The sequence below is a fragment of the Rhinoderma darwinii genome, chromosome 3 (assembly GCF_050947455.1).
Source record: "Rhinoderma darwinii isolate aRhiDar2 chromosome 3, aRhiDar2.hap1, whole genome shotgun sequence".
Lineage (NCBI taxonomy): Eukaryota > Metazoa > Chordata > Amphibia > Anura > Rhinodermatidae > Rhinoderma > Rhinoderma darwinii.
The window spans coordinates 163,377,128-163,402,286 of NC_134689.1; the positions used below are offsets into that span (position 1 = coordinate 163,377,128).

Genomic DNA, 25,159 nt, shown 5'->3' on the forward strand with positions numbered 1-25,159 from the left:
TGAGACCTCACTAGAGCGAGGGCTTTTAACCCAATGTTGCAATGCTGCAATTTTGGGAACTAGCTCCATCTAGTGACCAAAAATGGGTAGTATTATAAATTAGAAAAAATTTATAATATTTCCTGACTCGCGAAAAAAATAAAAAAAATTTGAACAATGTTTAATCACCCACACACTAAATGTTTAATTTATAAAAAAAAAACATGTTTTTCTGGCAACACATTCCCTTTAAGAAACTCATTAGCATAAATCTAAAATAGAAAATAAAAAAATGATTGTTTTTCAAAATAAAAACCACTGCTGTTATCTACATTACATTGCCGATCAGATTATGTAGGAAATAGGGCATTTATAATCTGGTGACAGAGCCTCTTTAAACGATAATATCTTTGTAACCACTTTGAATATCATAACTATTTTTTACTTGGTTTTTCTTACAAGACTTAAGAGGCTTTCAATTTCTAGATTAATTGAATTAATCCCATGTTTCACATTTTTATCATGAATAGACAAATCGCTAAAAGATAGATGGGCACTGTGTGGTACTGTGTGGGCACTATCTACAGTGGGCAGTGTGGCCCTTTTTGGGCGCTATCTACAAGAGAGATTGGCGCTATCTAAATGGGCACTGTGTATAGCACTATGTAGATAGGGCCAGTGTCCCCTGTAGATTGTGCCCTTATAGTGCCACAGTGACCACGTAAATAATGTCACACCCCGTAGATAGCACCCTCCCCGCGTTTCCGACACTCTAGCTGAGGATTCCGCTCCCAGGCGAGCCCCTGACGTCACTGTCAATATATGCTCCCTTTAGAAGCAGAGTCTCTGGACAAAAAAAAAAAAAAAAAAAAAAAAAAATCGGCAACGCTCTGGACAGAGATTCTGTTCCTAGAGGGAGCTTCAGTGGAGCCATCTACAGGGGGGGGGGGTGTGGTGGCACTATCTACAGGGGGTGTAGTCCATCATCTCGAAGCCCCTAACGTCACTGCCCATATATATATAAAGTTCGCAAAGCGAAGTCCCCTAGTGGGACAAAAAAAAATAAATTACAAAAAAAGTAAAATAGTTAAAGTTCAGATAAAAAAAAAAAAAATAATAGATTACAGTAAAAAATAAAACAAAAACCATATTTTTCCCCAAAAAGTGGATATAGTAAAAAGTGTCAAAACAAATAACACATATATGGTATCGCCACAATCGTAACGACTCGAACAATAAAATTAACAAACCGCCGGATGAACGGCGTCCAAAAAAATGCTTTCCCCCATAAAAAAAATAAAAAAAAAAAAAAAAAATCAAAATCAAATAAAAGCTAATCAATAAGTCCCATGTACCCCAAAATAGTACTAATGAAAACTACACCTTGCCCACACTGCCAGAAAAAAAAAAAAGTTACGGCTCTTGGAATGCGGCGGGGCAAAAACAAGTAAAAAATTTTTAAAAGGGTTTTCTATTGTGCAACCATAGGAAAACGTAAAACCTATACATATTTGGTATTCCCGTAATCGTGCCGACCCATAGAATAAAAGTAACATGTTATTTACGCTGCATAGTAAATGGCGTAAACTTATAACGTGAAAATCAATGCTGGAGCAGATGCTTATTTTCAATTCCTTCCTAAAATAAAGTTCATAAAAGTTAATCTATATAACATATATATCCAAAAATGGTGCAAATGAAAAACTCAACTCATCCCGAAAAAACAAGCCCTTATACTGCTAGGTCTACGGAATAATAAAAAAAAAAAAAAGTTACGACTCAAAATGCAAAATGGTCTGGTCATTAAGGGGTTAATAAATGACGCATTTATACGGATATCATGTGACACTTTTATTACACACAAGGGACCTTTATGCAACTAAATTGTGTGACTTATGAAGTGAATTGCCATGAAACCCCTAAATAAGGCATGGTGAATACATATGCACTCACAACTTTGATTTTACTTTATTTATTTTTTAAACAAGATTTTATTTTTTTCATTCTGCCGTAACAATTTAGACTATTTTGTCAGGTCCGTTATATAAAATCAAATTAGGCGGGATTCACACGACCGGGTCGTTCCCGAGCCCGAGTGTCGGCCGGTAAAATCGCCCATTTTGCCCGGCCGGTTTGCATAAAGTTATGCATCCGTGCCGGGCCGGGCAGATCCGGACAGTGACATCAGCGGCAGCTCCTGAAGGGGAATCCCCATGTGTTCGGGGATTCCGCTTCAGGAGTTTCCCCTGATGTCACTGCCCAGATATGGACAGGAGCGGAATCCCCGAAAACACAGGGATTCCGCTCCTTCAAGGAGCTAAAGTGCGGCTAGCACATAGCAGAGCGGGGAGATACCTCCCTGCTCTGCTATAGTGGCGTCGCTGCAGTAGTAGCAGCCGCAGCAGCTGCTGCTACTAGCGGCGCCATCGAAGGTGTCGCCGGGCCAGGGTGCTTTTAACAAGCAGGGGAAGGGAGCCAGCGCAGCGCTCCCTCCACCTGCTGTACACCCCGGCCCTGCAACACAGTGTACAGCGATGCCATTCGTCAGAATGGCATCAACTCCTCCTCCTCACATGCACCCTGCGCTGTGAGGAGGAGGAGATAGAGCGCAAGCGCCGGGAAACCCGGCCATCACTCGGAACACATTCCGGTGATGGCCGTGTAATACCCGGCCCCATAGACTTCTATGGGAGCCGGGCGGCCGGGCAAAGATAGAGCATGTCCTATTTTTTGACGGCCGGATTTCCCGGCCGTCAAAAAATCGGTCGTGTGAATAGCCCCATTAGGGGTCTATCATTCCTAATGCAGTCGGGTGCCGGCCGACTTATGAACGGCCGGCACCCGGCCGGGAAACCCTGCCGTGTGAATGAGGCCTTACATTTTAATTCCATGTTGTAAAGCAAAATAACAGGGGAAAAAAAAAAAAAATTACATGTATATATATACACACACACACATCTTTTTTTTTGCTTGTTTTCTTCAACTGCACTGCTGCCAAACATTTATAAGGCTATGTTCACACAGAGTTTGTCAAGTTTTTTGACGTGGAAACCGCGCCGCCAAACTCATCAAAAACGGCCCGAAAATGGCTCCCATTGATTTCAATGGGAGGCGGAGGCGACTTTTTCCCCACGAGCGGTAAAACCGTCTCGCTGGAGAAAGGGACATGCCCTATCTTCGGGTGTTTACGCCTCTGACCTCCCATTGACATGGGAGGCAGAGAAAGCGTATTTCGCGCCGTTTTATGGCCGCGGGTGAAAAACGCAGCGAAAATCGGCGTGCAGGGAGAGGAAAATCTGCCTCAAACTTCCAAACGGAATTTTGAGGCAGAAATTCCGCCTGCAAAAAACTCAGTGTGAATATAGCCTATTGTTCATTTAACCCTTTCCACGTGCAGCCATTAGTTTTTTCATTTTTGTTCTTTCCTCCCCACCTTCCAAAAGACATCATTTTTTTATTTTTCCATAGATATACAGTAGTCGTATGAGGGCTTGTTTATTGCAGAAGTTCTAGTTTTTCCCAGCAACATTTATTGTACAATATAATCTACTGAGAAACAGAAATTTTTTTGTGGGGTAGAACGGAAAAAAAAATTGTGGTTCCTCCAATGTTTTTGGGATTTCTTTTTTATGGCGTTCACCATGTGGTAAAAATGACATGCTAACTTTATTCTGCAGGTCAATACGATTACGTCAATAGCAAATATATATTGTTTTTTTATGTTTTAATACTTTTACAAGGAAAAAAAATAGTTGTTAAAAATTCTATTTGTAATATTTACCATACCTGCTAAAACAAGCGAATTGAAAAGATGGAACTCCTTCAGCACATCATGAGTCACATCTCTGTACCTTGAAAAAAAATTAAATAAAATATTACTAATATTGTCCACATAACCACAAATCTTTATTTCCTATGTTCAGTGAAATGAATCATTCTATCTATTGTTTTATTTTCCATTTCAGATTGTGCATTATCAATTTCCTCTGAGGCGCCACTGCTTCAACGATTTTGCACGGATATTGGCAAACTTCCATTTAGATATCTTTGCCACGATGAGTAAGGAAAAGCTGTCTCCACAGTTAAAGCATATCACTAGAGCAGCAGTAATAGCAGGTGTTTATAGGGCTTTTATCTGAAGAATATATAATGGCTGAATGATACAGCAGCTAAAAATTAGAATTTACTAAACATATAAATAAAACACTTTATTGGAGGTGTATCAAAACTGGTGCAAAACAAAAAGTAGAGTAGCCCATGGTAACCAATCAAGTTGCTGTATTCATTTCCAAAGCGTCCCTGAAAAAATGAAAGATAGAATCTCGTTGGTTGCTATGGGCAACTACTCTACTTTGCCTTTGCACCATGTTTTCATAGATCTCCCTTTATTTTGTGTTTTTCCAGACATATAAGCAAAGCTTAAATGGGTTTTCCCATGAAGGACATTTATGACATATCCACAGGATATGTCATAAATGTCAGATAGATGCGGGTCCCAATTCAGAAATCTTAATGGCCTTTTTTATGGGGGAGGGGGGAGCATTCTATTTACAGGATGATAGTATGATCTATAAGTTGCCCCTGTAATATTTTATTAATCTGTCTCTGGGTTTTTCCTTTTCACCAATGCAGAATCTCTTAAAACACATTTTATGCCGCAGGGAACTCGTTGCTAACAGTCATTGCAAAGTAACGGCTAGTAAACTGGTAATTGCATGACTGGAGGCGGGTTCCAGCGGCAAAAATCATGTTTGCAGGGGGGGGGGGGGTGTCAGCACCATAGCTCCCATAGGAGAGGAGTTATTTGCGGTCGGAAAACCCCTTAAACATTTAATGGAGTATTAGTACATGAATGTTAGAAACTAAGAAACATAAAAGTCTAATTTTTTTTATAGAGCGGAGTAAAGTACATGGCACAGTCTTCTGCACATTAAAATTGGATTTAGCCAATTTCAAATCTACTACCGATGCAGATCATGACAAAGTACTGTAAAACTTATCAGTACATTAGCAAAATGCGACTTTATAGTATCATACCAGAACCTGCATAAACCAATACAAAAAACATGGTAACCTTCAGAAAACATGCGGAAAAACTGGAGGCCATGCAGATATCAGGAAGTCTATGTTATGGCTAGTAAATAGCAAATACACATCATAATCCGACTCTTTTAGATAACGTCCAGGACAATGATTCAGTGTCAGTGTTTACACACATAATCTCATGAGCTGCTGAAGGAAGAAGTTGAAAAGATTAAAAAAAAAAAAAAAACACCCTGAAAATTGGATCAACACCAGATGAAACTGTTCAGATTTGTATGCACACGTCTCAATGCTGCAAGTTCAGGTATAAAAACACTTGGAGAATAAAGATAATATTGACGGACTTACAGTTATTGGCCATACAGGTGAAATGACTCAAACCCAGCCCTCGTTTCACATTTTTTCCCTAGAACTGTCGTTAAGAACAAATACTAGAAAATATTTCTACAACTGTTTAGACAAAAAGCAACATATGCAGTTTTACTAGGGATAGGGCCTCTGTACTTTTAAACATCTATGTATGATCATGAGGATCTATACAAAAGAATGGCTACAATAAAAAAACGGACGTCTAAAGTTTTCAATTCTACTTCTCCCTTTAGAATGCACTTCAGTTATTTAACTCCTAGATGACTACAATCCGTATACAGTGGTCCCTCAACATACAATAATAATTGGTTCCGGGACGACCATTGTATGTTGAAACCATAACCCTATGGAAAACAGGTAATGGGTTTCCGAAGCCCCCAAAATGTCCACCCAAAACGATAAAAAAGGTGGATTGAAGACAAATAAGCAGAAAAATACAAATAAAACATGTATTGTAAGTACAGTGGTCCCAAAAGTTACAATATTAATTGGTTCTGGGGCAACGATTGTAAGTTCAATATAGTGTAACTTGAGACAATAACTATGGAAAACTAGGAATTAGTTCCAAAGACACCAAAATATCAACCACAGATCAGAAAAAATATTATTTAGCAGATAACTAATACAGATAAAGCAAGTTCTCCCGTATAAAAGTCAGAAATACTGTAACTGCTGGAAGGTGGAAATCACTTTCTACGATGGGGACAGGAGCTTCTTCAGGAGATGGTGAAGTACGCAGTGTACAAGAAATATAACATGGAGCCGCCCTCACCTAGTGTCCAAAGGAGCAACTCATTCTGGCGCAGGTAAAGAGCAGTACAGAACATGCAGTACTGTAGAGAAGCGCTACTAGACAGCCAATTAGGGCATGCACTGCATCCCAGCAGGTGCTTTACCAATAAAATGCCCATGCTGATTGGCTGGATCTTCCAGCCAATCACACGCGCCCAAGATGCAGACCATTTGTGGCATTTTATGTTGAATGTGGTTTCAAGTAGGGTTGTCACAATACCAGAATTAGTACTTTGATATCGATACTTTGTGTAGTATTGCAATTCTCGATACCAAAACGATATTTTGCCAACAATAATAATAATTAAAAAACCAAAAAGTTCTTGCATTTTCTGATGTGTGGCACGTGGTGTGATTAATTTCGAACCTCCATGTGCCGCACATTAACAGTAATTAACCGCATTATCTATCTCAGTCATAATGGACAACATTGGGTTAATGTGTGAGGTACATGATGGGGTAATTACTATTAATGAGAGGCACGTGGAGGTAGTAAATTCATAACACCTCATGCCTCACATTAGTAAGTGAAAGAAGTTTTTTGTTTTTTTTTACCGCGTACACATCACAAATGGCACTATACATTTGTTGTGCAGGTTATTACGGTCGCGACGATACCGAATATGTGTAAGGCGTCATGCACACCACTGCGGTTTTGTGGCCATATGATAGATAGATAGATAGATAGATAGATAGATAGATAGATAGATAGATAGATAGATAGATAGATAGATAGATAGATAGATAGATAGATAGATAGATAGATAGATAGATAGATAGATAGATAGATAGATAGATAGATAGATAGATAGATAGATAGATAGATAGATATAGATTTCTTGTATTATTTAACATTACTATATTTATTTTTTTAAACTTTGATGTGCTGGCATATAACTATGCCAGTACATTAGCCTGTGTACCGATAGTACACAGGCAGTTGTTAGGACATACCTAAGTATGCCCTAACAGGAAATATGGTCAGACAGCCCTGGGCTCCTACAATGGACCTGGGCTGTCTGCCCATATATGGCATGCCCCTCGATGACACCTTCCAAGGGGCATCCCTCTTCTCATTTTGTGAGTGAAAATCCCCCAAAAGTGACCCCATTTTGGAAACTATACCCCTTGAGGAAATTATCTAGGGGTATAGTGAGCATTTTGACCCCGCAGGTTTTTTGCAGAAATTATTGGAAGTAGGCCGTGAAAATTAAAATCTACATTCTTTCAAAGAAAATGTAGGTTTAGTTTATTTTTTCTAATTTCCACAAGGACTAAAAGGAGAAAATGCACCACTACTTTTGTAAAGCAATTTCTTCCGAGTAAAACAATACCCCGCATGTGGTCATAAACGGCTGTTTGGACACACGGCGGAGCTTAGAAGGGAAAGAGCGCCATTTGGCTTTTGGAGCTCAAATTTAGCAGAAATGGTTTGCGGAGCCACGTCGCATTTGCAAAGCCCCTAAGGGACCAAAACAGTGAAAACACCAAAAAAGTGACTCCATTTAGGAGACTACACCCCTTGAAGAATCCATCTAGGGGTGTAGTGAGCATTTTGAACCCACAGGGGTTTCATAGATTTTATTAGAATTGGGCAGTGAAAATAAAAAAAATCCTTTTTTTCCAATAAGACGTAGCTTTAGCTCAACATTTTTCATTTTCTCAACAAATAAAGGAATAAAAGAACCCCAACATTTGTAAAGCAACTTCTCTGGAGTACGGCAATACCCCATTTGTGGTCATAAACTACTGTTTGGGTATACGGCAAGGATCAGAAGAGAAGGAGTGCCATTTGGCTTTTGGAGCACAGATTTAGCTGGATTGGTTTCTTGACACCATGTCACTTTTGCAAAGCTCCTAAGGTACCAGTACAGTGGAAACTCCCCAAAAGTCACTCGATTCACGAAACTACACCCCTTGAGGAATTAATCTAGGGGTGTAGTGAGCATTTTGAACCCACAGGGGTTTCATAGATTTTATTAGAATTGGGCAGTGAAAATAAAAAAAATCCTTTTTCTTCAATAAGACGTAGTTTTAGCTGAAAATGTTTCATATTCTCAACAAATAAATGAAAAAAAGCACCCCAACACTTGTAAAGCAACTACTCCTGTGTACGGCAATACCACATATGTGGTCATAAACTGCTGTTTGGGCACAGAGTAGGGCTCAGAAGGGAAGGAGCACCATTTGGCTTTTGGAGTACAGATTTTGCTGGATTGGTTTCTGGTCGCTATGTCGCATTTGCAAAGTCCCTGTGGGACCAAAACAGTGGAAACCCCCCAGAAGTGACCCCATTTTGGAAACTACACCCCTCAAGGGTACACCTAGGGGTGTAGTGAGCATATTAACCCCACAGGTGATTGGCAGAAATTGGTGTGCACTCGATGTTAGAGTGAAAATGGTTTTTCAATAGATATGCCAATATGTGGCGCCCAGCTTGTGCCACTGGAGGCACACACCCCAAAAATTGTTAAAAGGGTTCTCCTGGGTATGGCGATGCCATATATGTGGAAGTAAACTGCTGTTTGGGCACACTGTAGGGTTCAGAAGGGAGGTAGCGCCATTTGGCTTTTGGAGCGTAGATTTTGCTTGTAGTAGTTTTGTTTTGAGTCTTACTGGTGTTTCCGTTTATAATGTGGGGGTACACGTAAGGCGGGCGGAGTATATAAGGGGCATAGTCAGGTGGTATAATAATGGGGTAAAAAAAAAAACAATAAAATAATCCATAGACGTGTGTTACGCTGTGAAGCAATACTTTCTGCACAGCCCGGTGTCGCACTGATAAATGGTCTTTACTTATTCCCCTTTTGGTCCACACTCAGTTTGGGGAATTTTGCTGGGAAAGTGTTGTCCTGGTATAATACGGGCACCCTTCCAGCAGATATGTTTGGGCCCTCCCCTTCCTGGTTCCCTAATTTTAGGGGCTTTGATAATTTGCCACTTGAAACAGAAGAAACGTTCCCCTCGGGCCGGCACAACTGCATATTTTTATTTCTTCCCTTATTGGTGCCTTGACTAATTTTATTTTTTCATAGACGTAGTGGTAGGACAGCTGTTTTGTTGTGTGACGAGCTGTAGTTTTTATTGGTACCATTTTGGGGCACATGCGACTTTTTGATCACTTGTTATCGTTTTTTTTTTTTGGGAGGCAAGGTCACCAAAAAACAACAATTCTGGCATATTTTTTTTAGTTCTTTTTATACAGCGTTCACCACGCGTTATAAATTACATGTTACCTTTATTCTGCGGGTCAGTCCGATTCCGGTAATACCTCATTTATAGCACTTTTTATGTTTTACAACTTTTTGCACAATAAAATAACTTTTGTAAAGAGAATGGATTTTTTCTGTCACCATGTTGTGAGAGCCATAACGGTTTTACATTTTTCGTCGACGGAGCTGTATGAGGGCTTGTTTTTAGCGAGACGAGGTATAGATTTTATCGGTACCATTTTTAGGTACATGCGACTTTTTGATCACTTTTTATTTCAATTTTTGGAAGACAAAGTGACCAAAAAATAGCAATTATGTCAGTATTTTTTAGTTATTTTTTTTACGGTGTTCACTGTGCGGAATAAATAACATAATATTTTTATAGTTTAGGTCGTTACGGTCGCAGCTATACCAAATATGTATGGCTTTATTATTTTTTTCAATAATAAATGACTTGATAAGGGAAAAAGGGTGACTGTGTTTTGTGTTATTATTTGAAACTTTTATTGTATTTTTTACAACTTTTATTTTTACACTTTTCTTTAGTCCCACTAGGGGACTTGAAGGTCCAACTGTTTGTTTGATGTTCTAATACATTGCACTACCTATGTAGTGCAATGTATTAGAACTGTCAGTTGTTCACTGACAGCAAGCCGATCAGGCTCCGCCTCCGGGCGGGGCCTAATCGGCTAACGTAATGGCAGATAGGATGCCTAACAATGGCTTCCTGTTGCCATAGTAGCAGTCGCCAGCCTTGCCATCGCATGGCAAGGCTGCCGATTGCATACAAACCACTTTGATGCAGCGATTGCATTGAATCGCTGCATTGAAGGGGTTAATGCCAGGAATCGGAGCTAGCTCCGGTTCCTGGCGTTAGATCGGGGTGTCCGCTGTAACATACAGTGGACACCCACTGCTGATGACGCCGGCTCAGCTTCTGAGCCGGAAGCTGAGCCGGCGCCATCTTGCCGATCGTACCAGAAGCCTCCTGGGCCCCGCCGACGACGGGACATAGGAGGATTCCGTTACAGGCTGATTGGGAGGTAAGTATTACCCCTCCGATCGCATTTGTAGCCACCGGCAACCCAGCGATCACGTTGCTGGGGCGCCGGTGGCTATAAACTCCTCACATGCTGCGATCTCTATTGAACGCAGCATGTGAGGGGTTAATCGGTCGGATCGGAGGCTAGTTCCGGTCCTGGCCGATACCTCCGGGTGCCAGCTGTAACATACAGCTGTCACCCGGCGGTGATGTCGCTGGCTCAGCTCCTGAGCCAGCTTCATCTCCATCACGTACAGTTACGTGGAGATGCGGGAAAAGGCCATCTCCCATCACGTAACTGTACGTGAAATGGCGGGAAGGGGTTAAGAAACTTTAGACTTTTACATACACTTGGACTGCTACACCAGTCTTCATAAATGAGGGCCAGTGGGTTTCACAGCAGTCATTTATCAAAGATTTAGTGCATTGGTGTAACAGGTTGTTCTTTAGTAAATTCGTTTTCTCAGGAGCAGAATGTTTATTCTTCATTATACGCGGTTTCATGCCGCCATTGTTTGCAGCTGCTATACGCAATGCATCTATTGTCATTTTTAATTACATGAGCAGATTTTGCAATAGGGAAACAGATAGCTAAAGTAGGGCAATTTGCTGGATTACGCTGCTATATGCATACAAATAAAAAGTATTATGGCCTTATTATTTGCTTAGTCACTGAAACAACCAGCAGCTCCATAAAACACTCTGGGGAACTATTTAATGAAAAGGAGATAAGAAATAGAATTTGTTTAAACAGTAAACAATCTACACATGTGCTTTGGTGCAAACAGAGATTTATTTCTTTAAAAAAAATTGAACTTTCCTGTTAGGCCTCCTTCACACAGGGTTTTTGTCGGACGCTTCAAACGGCATTTCGAAATGCCAGGGTTTTTTTTAAATGTAACATGTTTTTCCATGTTGCATTTTGCTAAAAAAAATAATCAAAAGAACAACATGATTGATATATTTTTAGGATTCTGGAAAAAACGCCTTTATTAATGTGGTAATGCCAATGAACACTAAATAGATAAAATATGTAAAACAGTATAACGAAAAGAAAATACAAATGTAAACGTCAGCTAAGTTCAGCTTCCTGTGCATTACACTAATGTGTTCAGAAAAAGCCAAGATTACTTTGAAAGGGTAATTGTTCATAAAAACAAGTCTCAAAATAGAAGGAACAAAATCATTAACACAAACGCACAGTTATACAAAAGGCACAAATTAGGTGCTGGAAAGACTAGCACAAAGTTTCTATACTTAGGAATCACTGGCACATAAAACACAGAGCAGGAGGATAGCATGACTAGCATGTCTGCAAGCCTCAAGATAAGGAAATCTCTCATGACACCTACATTTGGTAAGACACCTGCCAACATGCTACTGGCGCTTTTTTTTTTTTTTAAACTAACTGCAAAAGGAGCCCCGACCAAGTACTGAGGGCATATACTGTACGTATTTTTCAGTAGGCCTACATTTCAGTATTAAAAATAATTTTTTAAATTGGGCTTATATAATATTCTAATTCTCTGACTAAATTTTGGGTTTTCATTAACGGTTTGCCATAATCATCAACATTAAAAGAAAGAAATGCTGGAAATAGATCACTGTGTGTGTAATGAATCGATTTAATATGAGCTTCACTTTTTGAATTGAATTACTGAAATCACTTAACTCTTTGTGATGATATTGTAATTCACTGAGAAGGGCTAGTGTACGTGTATATAAAAATAAATAAATACATTTAAAAAAAAATCTATTAAAGACCCTCAATTTTTTTTTTTAATCAATGATTTTACGCTCTTTTTGATTTGACATTACATAAAGTTTTTTTCTTTATGAAGCAGCTTCTATGCATAGTAAAGGAAATAAGTATTTGATCCCTTGCTGATTTTGTAAGTTTGCCCACTGTCAAAGACATGAACAGTCTAGAATTTTTAGGCTAGGTTAATTTTACCAGTGAGAGATGGATTATATTAAAAAAAAACTGAAAATCACATTGTCAAAATTATATATATTTATTTGCATTGTGCACAGAGAAATAAGTATTTGATCCCTTTGGCAAACAAGACTTAATACTTGGTGGCAAAACCCTTGTTGGCAAGCACAGCGGTCAGACGTTTTCGATGGGATTAAGGTCTGGAGACTGGCTAGGCCACTCCATGACCTTAATGTGCTCCTTTTTGAGCCACTCCTTTGTTGCCTCGGCTGTATGTTTCGGGTCATTGTCGTGCTGGAAGACCCAGCCACGAGCCATTTTTAATGTCCTGGTGGAGGGAAGGAGGTTGTCACTCAGGATTTGACGGTACATGGCTCCATCCATTCTCCCATTGATGCGGTGAAGTAGTCCTGTGCCCTTAGCAGAGAAACACCCCCAAAACATAATGTTTCCACCTCCATGCTTGACAGTGGGGACGGTGTTCTTTGGGTCATAGGCAGCATTTCTCTTCCTCCAAAAACAGCGAGTTGAGTTAATGCCAAAGAGCTCAATTTTAGTCTCATCTGACCACAGCACCTTCTCCCAATCACTCTCAGAATCATCCAGATGTTCATTTGCAAACTTCAGATGGGCCTGTACATGTGCCTTCTTGAGCAGGGGGAACTTGCGGGCACTGCAGGATTTTAATCCATTACTGCGTAATGTGTTACCAATGGTTTTCTTGGTGACTGTGGTCCCAGCTGCCTTGAGATCATTAACAAGTTCCCCCCGTGTAGTTTTCGGCTGAGCTCTCACCTTCCTCAGGATCAAGGATACCCCACGAGGTGAGATTTTGCATGGAGCCCCAGATCGATGTCGATTGAGTCATTTTGTATGTCTTCCATTTTCTGACTATTGCACCAACAGTTGTCTCCTTCTCACCCAGCGTCTTACTTATGGTTTTGTAGCCCATTCCAGCCTTGTGCAGGTCTATGATCTTGTCCCTGACATCCTTAGAAAGCTCTTTGGTCTTGCCCATGTTGTAGAGGTTAGAGTCAGACTGATTAATTGAGTCTGTGGACAGGAGTCTTTTATACAGGTGACCATGTAAGAGCTGTCTTTAATGCAGGCACCAAGTTGATTTGGAGCGTGTAACTGGTCTGGAGGAGGCTGAACTCTTAATGGTTGGTAGGGGATCAAACACTTATTTCTCTGTGCACAATGCAAATAAATATATATAATTTTGAGAATGTGATTCTTTTTTTTATATATATAATCTATCTCTCACTGGTAAAATTAACCTAGCCTAAAAATTCTAGACTGTTCATGTCTTTGACAGTGGGCAAACTTACAAAATCAGGAAGGGATCAAATACTTATTTCCTTCACTGTAACCTCTACACATAGATGCTGTATCATTCACTCTCAGGGTATGTGCACACACACTAATTACGTCCGTAATTGACGGACGTATTTCGGCCGCAAGTAGTGGATCGAACACAGTGCAGGGAGCCGGGCTCCTAACATCATAGTTATGTACGATGCTAGGAGTCCCTGCCTCTCCGTGGAACTACTGTCCCGTACTGAAAACATGATTACATTACGGGACAGTTGTCCTGCAGAGAGGCAGGGACTCCTAGCGTCGTAAATAACTATGATGCTACCGTAGGAGCCCGGCTCCCTGCACTGTGTTCGGTCCGGGACTTGCGGCCGAAATACGTCCGTCAATTACGGACATAATTAGTGTGTGTGTGCACATACCCTCAGCCTAATCAGTCAGGTTCAATTGAAATGAAGGCTCGGGTGAGAGCGGGTCCCATGTGTCTCTCATAGGATCCACCTGATATTGGTTACATCCAAGTAGATTAATTTAGAGGTGATTGATATTAAGTGGATCCTTCACTTCACTGACAAAATCATCAGAGAGAATGCTACAGCTTCTATGCATACAGAATACATAGAAACTAATGTAAAAAAAATTGTAATAAGTAAAATTAAAAAACTTGCTTAAAATATAAACACATTGAATTGAAAAAATATTCTTAGGTTTACATAGCCTTTAAAGAGGCTCTGTCACCACATTATAAGTGTCCTGTCTCCTACATAAGGAGATCGGCGCTATACTGTAGGGGACAGTTTTTCTAAATAAAAAGCACTGCTATCTATTTTTACCACTGAGCGATTTTAGCTTTATGCTAATTACTTTCTTAATGCTCAAGTGGGCTTGTTTTTACTTTGGTCAGCGTCATACACTCCTCTGTACAACGCCCACTTGGGCATTAAGAAAGTAATTAGCATAAAGCTAAAATCGCTCATAAAGTGGTAAAAATAGATCGTTTTTCTAAATAAAAAGCATTACTGTCACCTACATTATAGCGCCGATCTCCTTATATAGGAGATAGGACACTTATAATGTGGTGACAGTCTCTAAGCATTTCTGCCCATAAGAAGCTATATATAGAAAATTGTAACGTTCAAAACGAGCTTAAACACCACACACACACACACACACACACACACACACACATTATCCTGTGCTACATGCGGATTTTGCTTCAGATTTCACGTCCATAATTATGCATGGATCTCGAGTGTGCGTGCAAAACTGACATATTATTGGGGTGGGGTGTGGGGGTTAACTATTTGCAACATATTCTTATGCTTTTTGGGAAGAGGTCTTTTCACATCATATAAGGCCTCATGCACACGACCGTATTTTTTCCCACCCGTAAATACTGGCGTAAATACGGGTCCGGTGTCACACGTATTCCACCCGTTTTGCACCAGTATTTACGAACCCGTGCCCGTAAATATGGGTCCGGTGTCACCCGTATTCCACCCGTATTTACGGGCACGTTTTTGGCGGCAAAATAGCACTGCACTAATTGGCAGCCCCTTCTCTCTATCAGTGCAGGATAGAGAGAAGGGACAGCCTTTTCTGTAATAAAAGTTAAAGAAATTCATACTTACCCGGCCGTTGTCTTGGTGACGCGTCCCTCTCTTCACATCCAGCCCGACATCCCTGGATGACGCGGCAGTCCATGTGACCGCTGCAGCCTGTGATTGACCTGTGATTGGCTGCAGCGGTCACATGGCCTGAAACGTCATCCAGGACGTCGGGCCGGATGTCGAGAGGGACGCGTCACCAAGGCAACGGGCGGGAGACCAGACTGGAGGAAGCAGGAAGTTCTCGGTAAGTATGAACGTCTTTTATTTTTTACAGGTTTATACTGATCGGTAGTCACTGTCCAGGGTGCTGAAAGAGTTACTGCCAATCAGTTAACTCTTTCAGCTCCCTGGACAGTGACTATTTACTGACGTCGCTTAGCAACGCTGCCGTAATGACGGGTGCACACATGTAGCCACCCGTCATTACGAGAGCTCCATAGACTTCTATTGACTGTCCGTGCCGTTATTACGGCCTGAAATAGGACATGTTCTATCTTTTTCAACGGCACGGGCACCTTCCCGTGAGAAAACGGGAAGGCACCCGTCGCCAATAGAAGTCTATGAGCCCGTTATTACAGGTCGTAATTACGACCCGTAATAACGGGAGTTTTTACGGTCGTGTGCATGAGGCCTAAATTTTATGCAGATAGGAAAGGGTGAGAAGAATATTTTTTTTTATCATGGACCTACATAATTAGTGGGGCATCAATAGGAAGTGATTTTTTTTTTTTTGCAGTTTCCAAAATTGACGATGCAACGCGATTGGTTGACAGAGGTGGACATTCCCTATGTGCTACCTGTACAGCTTCACAGGGGCCCAGTAAGGGGGGCCACCTCCATACAAAAGGCAACTAGCAGATTCCATGTAAAGGACTGAACTAATGAATTTCATGGCTCACGTTTAATGATGGACTGTCAGCTCACCTCGGATCACCCCTTTTATGTTTCTCTATTAGAAAGTGAATGGCCTACATACTGCTCTTGCACACGAGCCCTCTGCTGTCTTTGCGGAGGGGGACCGCTTCACTTTTTGTTTGCAAAAGTTGTATGCAAGAGCCTGTAGGAGAAATTTACCACCATGTCAGAAAACATTTGTCAGAGGCCAGGGACAAACATGACCTTGCATGTAATGTATTCCAATAGGAAGACTTGAACATGCGATGTCATGAATTCACGCTACTGCAACATCGCAATGGAATACCCTTTGGCTGGGTTCACACGTGCACGTCCGTTACGACTGAAATTACGGAGCGGTTTTCAGGAGAAAACAGCTCCTGAATTTCAGACGTAAATTGCTCGTACTCGCGTTTTTCCCTGCGTCCATTACGGACGTAATTGGAGCTGTTTTTCCATTGAGTCAATGGAAAACTGCTCCAATTACGTCTCAAGAAGTGACATGCACTTCTTTGAAGCGGGTGTCTTTTTTATGCGCCGTCTTTTGACAGCGGCGCGTAAAAAAAAATGATTGTCGTCACAGAACATCGTAAGACCCATTCAAATGAATGGCCAGATGTTTGCGGACGCTTAGGAGCCGTATTTTCGGACGTAATTCGAGGCTAAAACGGACGAATTACGTCCATAAATAGGGTGTGTGAACCCAGCCTTTCCCTATTTACTACTAGAACAGATAGCTTATCGAATGCAACACGGGGCAATATCTTACAGTGGTGAAAAAAAAACCAAGTAAAATTGTGCATGTGAATAAGTAGTGCGCAGACACTGAAAACGTTTGGGCATAAATAAATGCAGTGAAAACCACGTTGGACAAGTAGAAATCTCGAGTCATTTTGAAAATGGTAAAGTTTTTGATCTTTCATGTGATAAGTACGACTTTGTATACATCTAACCCAGGGGTCTCAAGCACGCGGCCCGCGGGCCGCATGCAGCCCCTTGGGCTGTCATCTGCAGCCCGCGGGACACAGAGCCGCTAGTATCGGCTCTGCTCCTGGACTCTGGAATTCCCTGACATCGCTGTTCACATATGAACAGCGATGTCTGGGGCTTCCCCAGAGCCGGAGTCCCGAGCAGAGCGCTGGTGTCGGCTCTGCTCCGGGACCCTGTGGAATTCCCTGACATCGCTGCCCATATATGGACAGTGTGTCAGGGTCTTGCCCAGAGCGCTGGTGTCGGCTCTGCTGCGGGACTCTGTGGAATTCCCTGACATCGCTGCCCATATATGGACAGTGTGTCAGGGTCTTCCCCAGAGCGGAGTCTCGGGCAGAGCGCTATTATCGGCTCTGCTCCGGGACTCTGGGGAAGCCTCTGACATCGCTGTCCATACATCGACAATGATGTCAGGGGCTTCCCCAGAGCAGGAGTCCCAGTGATGTCAGGAGCACAGCTGGAGTCCCAGGAAGAGCCTACTAGCGCTCTGCCTGGGACTCCAGCTCTGGGCAAGCCCCTGACATCACTGGGGCCGCCTCTACAGAGGGCACTGGGGCCGCCTCTACAGAGGGCACTGGGGCCGCCTCTACAGAGGGCACTGGGGCCGCCTCTACAGAGGGCACTGGGGCCGCCTCTACAGAGGGCACTGGGGCCGCCTCTACAGAGGGCACTGGGGCCGCCTCTACAGAGGGCACTGGGGCCGCCTCTACAGAGGGCACTGGGGCCGCCTCTACAGAGGGCACTGGGGCCGCCTCTACAGAGGGCACTGGGGCGTTATCTACAAGTGGGTGTGTGACAGTATCTGAAGAGGACACTGGCATTATCTAGGGGTGTGTGGCCTTATCTACAGAGGGCACCGTGGCCTTATCTACAGAGGGCACCGTGGCCTTATCTACAGAGGGCACCGTGGCCTTATCCACAGAGGGCACCGTGGCCTTATCCACAGAGGGCACCGCGGCCGCATCCACAGAGGGCACCGCGGCAGCATCCACAGAGGGCACCGCGGCAGCATCCACAGAGGGCACCGCGGCAGCATCCACAGAGGGCACCGCGGCAGCATCCACAGAGGGCACCGCGGCAGCATCCACAGAGGGCACCGCGGCAGCATCCACAGAGGGCACCGCGGCAGCATCCACAGAGGGCACCGCGGCAGCATCCACAGAGGGCACCGCGGCAGCATCCACAGAGGGCACCGCGGCAGCATCCACAGAGGGCACCGCGGCAGCATCCACAGAGGGCACCGCGGCAGCATCCACAGAGGGCACCGCGGCAGCATCCACAGAGGGCACCGCGGCAGCATCCACAGAGGGCACCGCGGCAGCATCCACAGAGGGCACTGCGGCACTATCTAAAAAGGGGCTGCCCAATCTTGACATGTGTGCTAACTGAGCCGCCGGACTGCATTTAGCGACACTTAAACTGGAAAGCTGGATTGTTGAAATAAGCACGTGGAGAAATATCTCAAATTTTAAACCTACCGGTATTATTATAGTAATGTAGTATTATTATTCTAGTAATATAGTGTTATAGTAGTTCAAATAACTAATTGATTAACAATAATTTAGTATTGTATCAAATTTGAAAGTAATGCGGCCCGTCAACTTCCCATTTTTTCTATATGCGGCCCACTTACCCGGCCGAGTTTGAGACCCCTGATCTAACCCAAGACTAAATATCACAAAGGGAGTAGAAGGGCATCCTAGAAGTCTGATACTCAGCAGGAGGAAATAAAAGGTTCCAAACATCTAGAAAACCTTCAGCCAACACCACACTATTACTATGTGCAGAGTCAACACATAACCTCAAGGTTCAGTAAAAAGATTTCCTAAGAAACATTCCACTCTTTATTTTCTTTTAAAAAATGGCAGGTCTTAACTTTTCATGTTATTCACAGGAAGATATACACTATGAACTAAAGATGTAAAACAATAAATAAGCGATTGTTAAAACATTAATGGATCTTACAGGCAGCCGAGTAAGCAAATGACTCGTTTCCGGGAAAAATAATCAGATGACACGATAATGTCAGACAGAGGATCTGCTATGTATAATCTGGGCGTCATGTGCTATTATGAAGCATCATTATTCAACAAAACTACAATGTCGAGTATAAACCAGAACACTCGCATTGACCTCACAAGGGTCTGCATTTAGTGATAGACTGATAAAATAAAAAACGACTGATCATTTCTGCCTGTATCTGCATTTGTCCTCATACAAAATAACATCTATTGTAACAAGAGACTGATACATATTAAACTCATTTTTAGGCTGAGTTCATGTAAATGCACGCAGCACATCCGCCCTGTGCACCGCAGGGAATTCCGGCGAAAAACCACACCAGACTGTGGGGCAGTTTTTCGCCTGGAATGTCCGTTGCGGAAAACTGCAGCGCTTAGCCGACATGCTAGCAGGCTGGTCTCATGTGATGACGTTTCATCCCAGGAGACCACTGTAGCCTGTGATTGGCTGCAGCAATCACATCGGATGAAACGTCATCCCATGAGGCTGCGCTGGATGGAGGAACACAGACTTCGGAGTAGGAGTTTTTTGCGGCTGAATTTCTGCGAACCCGCCGCAAAAAAACCTAAAAACAACTGCTATTTGTTTTGCGGGATTTACCTCCACATTGAATTCAATGGGGAAACCCCACGACAAATAAGCAGCGTTTACGCAAATACAGTTAACATGCTGCGGAATAAAATTTGTTTTGTTTATGCATTTTTTCTGCTCAGTATTTACGCAGCGTGTGGTTGAGATTTGTTTTCTCTCATCTACTCTGTCGCTACTGTATTATGCAGTGGATTTTCCGCAACAAATTCTGTTGGGGAAAAACTGCAGTATTTACGCAACGTGTGAACTGACCCTTATAATGTCCAAATCAGAAAACGAAAAAGCTTTTCATTTCAGGTCATAAAAAGGCAAAAAAACAAAAACTGCATGTGAAATGTATTTAATGAATGGTTGCCTATGAGGACATATGCACATCACAGGTTCCCTTGCTCAGGACCTTCCCTTTATGAGCCAAAGTGGAAAACTGCTCAGGATCAGCAACTCTATGCTCTTGTGGACCTGGCCAAACCTGTTGCGATCAACGGATTGCCGGAATGGCTTCATTTTAACCCCTTAATGACCGGGCCATTTTGCACGTTAATGACCAAGGATTATTTTTTGTTTTTTCACGGTCGCATTCCAAGAGTCATAATTTTTTTTTTTATTCCGTTGACATAGCCGTATAAGGGCTTGTTTTTTGCGGGACGAGTTGTATTTTGTAATTGTACCATTTTTAGATGCTTACAATATATCGATTTAACTTTTATTAACTTTATTTTCGGAGAGTATTGAAAATAAGCAGCTATTCCAGCATTGATTTTCACGTTATAAATTTACGCCGTTTACTATGCAGTGTAAATAACATGTTCACTTTATTCTATGGGTCGGCACGATTACGGCGATACCAAATATGTAAGGGTTTTATATGTTTTCCTACGTTTGCACAATAAAAAGCCTTTTAGAAAAAAATTACTTGTTTTTGCATCGCTGCATTCCAACAGCCGTAACGTTTTTATTTTTCCGTCAATATGGCCGTATGTGGGCTTGATTTTTGCGGGCCAATGTGTTGTTTTCATTAGTACTATTTTGGGGTACATAGAACTTAGATTAATTTTTATTTAATTTTTTATGGGGGGAATGGGAGAAAAGAGCGAATTTTGCCGTTGTTTTTTGCGTTTTTTTTGGACGCCGTTCATCTGGCGGTTTAATTAATGTGTTCATTTTATTGGTCAAGTTGTTACGATCGCGGGGATACCATATATGTGTATATGTGATTTGTTTTGACACTTTTACTAAATAATAAACAAAATAGTTTTATTTGATTTTCACTGTAATTTTATTTTTATTTTTTTCACAAACTTTATTTAACGGATTGACATTTTTTTTTTAGTCCCACCAGGGGACTTCACTATGCGATGTGCCGATCGCATATATAATGCTTTGGTATACTTAGTATACCAAAGCATTATTGCCTGTCAGTGTAAAACTGACAGGCAACCTGTTAGGTCATGCCTCCGGCATCGCCTAACAGGCAGATGCTGAAGACAGACCTGGGGGTCTTTGTTAGACCCCCGGCTGTCATGGAAACCTGACGCCGACCCGCGATTTGTTTGCGGGGGCGCCGATGGGGTGACAGAGGGAGCTCCCTCCCTCTGTCAAACACATTAAATGCCGCTGTCACTATTGACAGCGGCATTTAATGGGTTAAACTGCCGGAATCTGAGCGCGCTTCGATTCCGGCAGTTGCAGCAGGAGCCGGGCTGTGTATAACAGCCGTGCTCCTGCTGCTGATCGCGTGGGTACAGTGACAGTACCCGCGCCATCACAGGACGGATATATCCGTCCTCCTGCGCGAACTAGCAGCTGCTGAGGACGGATATATCCGTCCTTCGGCGTTAAGAGGTTAAAGAGACTCTGTCACCACATTATAAGTGTCCTGTCTCCTACATAAGGAGATCGGCGCTATAATGTAGATAACAGTAATGCTTTTTATTTAAAAAAAACAATCTTTTTTTCACAACGTTAGGAGCAATTTTGGTTTATGCTAATGAGCTTTCTTAATGCCCAAGTGGGCATACTTTTACTTTCGACCAAGTGGGCGTTGTACAGAGGAGTGCATGACGCTGACCAATCGGCATCATGCACTCCTCTCCATTCATTTACACTGCACTAGCGATATAGTTATATCACTATGTGCAGCCTCATACACAAGCCCTAACATTACTAGTGTCCTGATAATGAATACACATGACCATCCAGCCTGGACGTCATGTGTACTCAGAATCCTGACACTTTTTTTGTGAGATTCCGGCAAGTGAAACCAGCTCCGTGATCTCGCGAGATTTGGTTTCACTTGCCGGAATCTCACAAAAAAAGTCAGAAGTGTCAGGATTCTGAGTACACATGACGTCCAGGCTGGATGGTCATGTGTATTCATTATCACGACACTAGTAATGTTAGGGCTTGTGTATAAGGCTGCACATAGTGATATAACTATATCGCTAGTGCAGTGTAAATGAATGGAGAGGAGTGCATGATGCCGATTGGTCAGCGTCATGCACTCCTCTGTACAACGCCCACTTGGTCGAAAGTAAAAGTACGCCCACTTGGGCATTAAGAAAGCTCATTAGCATAAACCAAAAATCGCTCCTAACGTTGTGAAAAAAGATCGTTTTTTTAAATAAAAAGCATTACTGTCACCTACATTACAGCGCCCATCTCCTTATGTAGGAGACAGGGCACTTATAATGTGGTGACAGAGCCGCTTTAAGAAGATAACAGTTTCATGGTGAGACAACATCTTTTATTACCAATACCCCTTCAAAAATCTCCAACAATGCACCATCTTCGCTCAAATCAAATTTTCAGTAAGCAACAAAAATAATTGCAGCAAAGTACAAGAGAGAGAAGTTCGCCTTGTACTCAAGGATTCGGCAGGATAACTGATGGCGTCACCAGATGTAGTGTCTGTCTAACACCTTCTTGATAGTGTTAGTGATAACGAATGGTTCAGTAAATTCTTGCCGTTTTTATTTCTTGTGCTTAATACACAACTTCTTCTTTCCTTCTAAAATTTTAACGTGACAATTCACCCTATGATTTTCTTGTTACCTTACAATTGTACTAAAACTCGTATTATGCTGTCATCATGTATATGTATGTCATGAACTCTGACCCGCATGGTTTCGGCGTTTTTTTGGCCAATTGCCCCGTCTGAATTGGCCCAATTAAGACCTGTCTAGTTGTGTATATATACATGCTCTCTTTTTTTGCTTATTATGCCTGATGAAGACGCCAGTTCGGCGTTGAAACGCGTTGCCACCTTGTACAAATAAAATTCTTTGACATAGAACCGATTCCTCGTATATTCTCCTCATCCCTACCACGCAGCAGCGCCATCACAGATCCTACTTCTTCATTCATCTTACCAAGCGGTTATCTTTGGAAACCGGCCCGGATCTGGCAGCAGCACTTGTGGACCTATTGCGTATTGTCTATGGCTAAATGGTGAGCATGGTTTTTTCATTCCTTCACCCGCCTATCTTATTGACCTGCACTATGTGGCGCCATGGTTTTTGCTCTCTCTCCTACCTGGCGTCACCAGCACATTGTTAATAAAAGTAAATAGAAAAGTTTGTATAAATACACAGAAAACACTTTAAAATAAAAGATAATTTAATTTATGTAATAAACATAAAAGACCTCGATCAGCCACATTGACGCAAAAGTAAGAAGAAAAAAAACACTATTTGGAATACCGAGATGAAAAAACATGAAATGCATCTGGTCCTTAACGAGTTAAAAACACCACATCAACTTGATTTTTTATAATGTATAAGACCACTTTTAGCAATTTCATTAAAGAGGCTCTGTCACCACATTATAAGTGCCCTATCTTGTACATAATGTGATCGGCGCTGTAATGTAGATTACAGCAGTGTTTTTTATTTAGAAAAACTATCATTTTTGACGGGAGTTGTGACCTATATTAGCTTTATGCGAATGACTTTCTTAACCCCTTCCCGCCGGATCACGTATATAAACGTCATTAAAATCGGTGGCTTACCGCCTTTTCACGTAAATGTACGTCATGGAGATGAAGCTGGCTCAGGAGCTGAGCCAGCGACATCACCACCGGGTGACAGCTGTATGTTACAGCTGGCACCCTGAGGTATCGGCCAGGACCGGAGCAAGCCTCCGATCCGACCGATTAACCCCTCACATGCTGCGTTCAATAGAGATCGCAGCATGTGAGGAGTTTATAGCCACCGGCACCCCAGCAACGTGATCGCTGGGTTGCCGGTGGCTGCAAAGGCGATCGGAGGGCTAATGCTTACCTCCCGATCAGCCTGTAACGGAATCCTCCTATGCCCCGTCATCGGCGGGGCCCAGGAGGCTTCCGGTAACATCGGCAAGATGGCGCCGGCTTAGCTTCTGGCTCAGAAGCGGAGCCGGCGTCATCAGCAGTGGGTGTCCGCTGTATGTTACAGCGGACACCCCGATCTATCGCCAGGAACCGGAGCTAGCTCCGATTCCTGGCATTAACCCCTTCGATGCAGCGATCCATTGTGATCGCTGCATCCTAGAGGTTTGTAGAAAATCGGCAGCCTTGCCATGCGATGGCAAGGCTGGCGACTGCTACCATGGCAACAGGAGCCCTAACAATGGAATCCTGTCTGCCATTACGTAAGCTGATTAGGCCCCGCCCAGAGGCAGAGCCTGATCGGCTTGCTGTCAGTGAACAACTGACAGTTCCAATACATTGCACTACATAGGTAGTGAAATGTATTAGAACATCAAACAAACAGTTGGACCTTCAAGTCCCCTAGTGGGACTAAAGAAAAGTGTAAAAAAATTTGTAAAAAAAGTAAAAATAAAAGTTGGAAAACATACAATAAAAGTTTCAAATAATAACACAAAACACAATCGCCCTTTTTCCCTTATCAAGTCATTTATTATTGAAAAAAATAATAAAGCCATACATATTTGGTATCGCAGCGACCGTAACGACCTGAACTATAAAAATATTATGTTATTTATCCAGCGCAGTGAACGCCGTAAAAAAAAAAACTCAAAAACACTGCCATAATTACTGTTTTTTTGGTCACTGTCTTCCAAAAATTGAAATAAAAAGTGATCAAAAAGTCGCATGTATCCAAAAATGGTACCGATAAAATCTATACCTCGTCTCGCAAAAAAACAAGCCGTCACACAGCTCCATCGATGAAAAAATGTAAAAGTTATGGCTCTCACAACTTGGCGACAGAAAAAATACATTCTCTTTCCAAAAGTAATTTTATTGTGCAAAAAGTTATAAAAAAGTTCTATAAATTTGGTATCGCCGGAATCGTACTGACCCGCAGAATAAAGGTAACATGTAGTTTATAACGTACGGTGAACGGCGTATATAAAAAAAAAAGTG

The 25,159-nt window shown here is 42.2% G+C and overlaps 1 protein-coding gene across 1 annotated transcript in view; it reads right to left on the reverse strand.

The window, feature by feature from the left end:
- OSBPL8 (oxysterol binding protein like 8) overlaps positions 1–25,159 on the reverse strand; it is a 324,813-nt gene that overhangs the window by 290,481 nt on the left and 9,173 nt on the right. Inside the window, exon 2 of the mRNA XM_075856992.1 lies at positions 3,766–3,830. The gene's annotated coding sequence lies outside the window, so the exon portion shown is untranslated. The remainder of the gene's footprint in view (positions 1–3,765; positions 3,831–25,159) is intronic.